This window comes from Gossypium arboreum, chromosome 12 (assembly GCF_025698485.1).
Source record: "Gossypium arboreum isolate Shixiya-1 chromosome 12, ASM2569848v2, whole genome shotgun sequence".
In the NCBI taxonomy this organism is placed as follows: domain Eukaryota; kingdom Viridiplantae; phylum Streptophyta; class Magnoliopsida; order Malvales; family Malvaceae; genus Gossypium; species Gossypium arboreum.
Window position 1 is genome coordinate 113,589,143 of NC_069081.1, and position 3,038 is coordinate 113,592,180.

General features: G+C 37.4%; 1 non-coding gene across 1 annotated transcript; it reads right to left on the reverse strand.

Moving 5' to 3' along the window:
• Window positions 1-2,057: 2,057 nt before the first annotated feature.
• On the reverse strand, window positions 2,058-2,164 carry LOC128286364 (small nucleolar RNA R71). The gene has a single exon (XR_008276907.1). It is a non-coding gene; the product is annotated as a small nucleolar RNA R71 (small nucleolar RNA).
• Between the last annotated feature and the right edge of the window lie 874 nt (window positions 2,165-3,038).

Consider the following 3,038-nt stretch of genomic DNA (forward strand, 5'->3'; position numbering starts at 1 on the left):
GCAGTGAGAAACCGTAAATTATACATATTTTTACCCCATATTTAATGCATGTTATGGATGATTTCCCATTAGAATTGGTGAATTCGACGCTCCTAATACTTTAATTTCATGTTTTATACTTAGGAGAGCATAGGAGAGTGAAAGGAACGAGAAACGGGCCAAAAATGGAGAAAATGGGCCAAGGTACGAAATCAACACGGCCTGGACCTCCTCACAAGGGTAGACCACACGGCCGTGTCAATTTGGCAGCCTCGAGCACGGCCTGAAGTAATTGAACACGAGCGTGTGCCAAGGGCGTGTCCCTATCGAGCCCAAGTTGAGTCCAATTCGGAAAAGGCTAATTTTGAGGGCTTCTAGGCATTCCAAAGCCTATAAATACACCCTAGAAAAGGAAGAAAAGGGAGACGGAGAATAGGGGGTAAGGAATTACTCCAAGAAAGCCAATTGATCCATCTCAGAAGCCGGATCCATCATCAAGATTGAAGATCTCTACTCAATTTCCCTTCAGGAGTTTTGCATTTTCTTTATGTTTTGTATTCTTTATTCTTCTGAGATGTTTTCTTATTTAGTTATGAACTAAAACCCCTAAATACCTAAGGGGAATGAAACCTAAGACGAATCTTGTTATTATTTTCTGAATCATATGATAAATATTTAACTTGTTCTTAATTATGTGTTCTTAATTCTTGTTTTAATATCCCGGATACTTGATTCAAGACAAGCTCTTATTAGGAGGAGGAATAGACCTGTCTAAGAGTACATTTGTCATAATTAAGCGGAGTTGATTGCGCGCTTAGACATAGGGTGACAAGATTTTGCCGGATTAGGGTGAAACCGAATAAGAGGATCCATAGATCGAGTTAATGCAACCCTAGAGTGTTAATTAGAGAAAAGTCTCGGTTATTCAATCTAGGGATTAGACGTTATTACTCTTGAATAGGGATAATAACATAACTTAGGGATCTCTACAGAACAAGTTGAATGAATAAATCGTTCGATTCGGAGCCAGAATAACAAGTAAAGTCTAGGTGGATTTTTCCTTAGATATTGTCTTAAGTTAATCGATTCTTCCCAAAATCAATTCCCCAATTCTTTTCTCTGTGCATTCTTAGTTTAGATAATTAGTTAGTTAAAACAAAATCCTCTTTATTCTTAGGCTAGATAATAAAAAGACAGTCATTACTAGTACTTTTAGTTCCTTTGGGTTCAACAATCCGGTCTTACTAAAACTATACTACTGTTCGATAGGTACACTTGCCTAAATCGCAATAATAGTTAGTTTAAGAAAGAATAATTATAAATATTTAAAACCTATCACGAAATCACGATATCAAGTTTTTGGCGCCGTTGCTGGGGAACTAAGATATTAGGAACACTCAATTTTTATTACTTTAGCCATTTATTTTTCTTACAATTTAATTTAATTTTGTTATTAGTATTATTTATTAACCTAATCTTTCTTTCTCTTGGCAGATTTTATAGTTTATGACTAGAAGAAACCGTCGGGACCATTACTTTTTGACGAAGAAATCGATCGTACAATTCGTAGAAACCAATGAGAAATAAGGCGCAGCTTAAGATACACGGAGAACGAGCAAGAAGACGATACTCAACCCCCAACTGAAGAGATGGCTGAAAACCAAGGCAATCAGCTACCTCCTGCAATTGCGGTTAATCAAAATCCTGCTCCACGTACTATGTATGATTATGCTAAACCTTCTTTAACAGGAACTGAATTAAGCATAGTTAGACCTGCTGTACCTGCAAATACTTTTAAATTAAAACCTAACACTATTCAAATGATACAACAATTTGTTCAGTTTGATGGTTTGCAGGATGAGGATCCCAACGCTCATTTAGCCAACTTCTTAGAACTATGCAATACATTTAAAATTAATGGCTTTTCTGATGATGCCATACGTCTTCGGTTGTTTCCCTTTTCATTAAGGAACAAAGCTAAATAGTGGTCGAACTCGTTACCACGAGGGTCAATTACTACTTGGGAACAAATGACTGAAAAATTCTTACTAAAATATTTTCCGCCGGCTAAAACGGCTAAATTACGTAATGACATCTCTTCTTTTGTGCAGATGGATTTAGAAACCCTCTACGATGCATGGGAGAGATACAAGGACTTACTGAGAAAATGCCCTCACCATGGGTTACCGCTTTGGCTCCAAGTTCAAATATTCCACAATGGTCTGAATCCTTTGACTCGGCAAAGGTTGACGCAGCGGCGGGCAGAACCATCAACAAAAAAACACTGAAAGATGTCTATGAGTTAATAGAGGAGATGCCACTGAATAACTATCAGTGGCAAGTCATGAGGACAAAGCCAACAAAAATAGCCAGTGTTTATAACATCGATTCGGTCACCATGCTTTCAAATCAGGTAGAACTCTTGAATAAAAAGATTGATAGTTTTCTTAGTTCTTCACAGGTTCACCCAGTAATGTAGTGCGAAGCAAGTAGCGGTGGAACAAACCATTCGGAATACCAACCTTATGGCCACAACATGGATAACGAGCAATTAAACTACATGGGTAATAATCCTCGACCTCAAAATCCATATAGTAACACTTATAATGCAGGTTGGAGGAACCACCCTAATTTCTCGTGGGGCGTTCAAGGAAATCAAAGACCACAACATCCTCCGGGCTACCAACAACCACCCTACCAACATGAAAATAAGCCAAACCTTGAAGAGATGCTCTCAAAGTTTATATCAGTGTCAGAAACCCATTGTAACACCCCTTAACCCCAAACCGTCACCAGAAGAGGGTTATGGAGCATTATCGGAGTTTACAAAATAATTACACACAATTCCATTATTTTTTTATGTTTATGTCAAAGCTGTCTTCTTGAGCAGTAGTAACTAAAATATTTATAACTGGAGCTACGAAACTTGAAATTAAGCTCCGTTAATTTTCCTTAAAACTAGACTCATATACCTTTCTACCATAAAAATTTCAGAATTTTTAATATAGCCAATTAGTATAGTTTATTCCTCAAAGTTACCCCTGGTCTGCTATTTGACA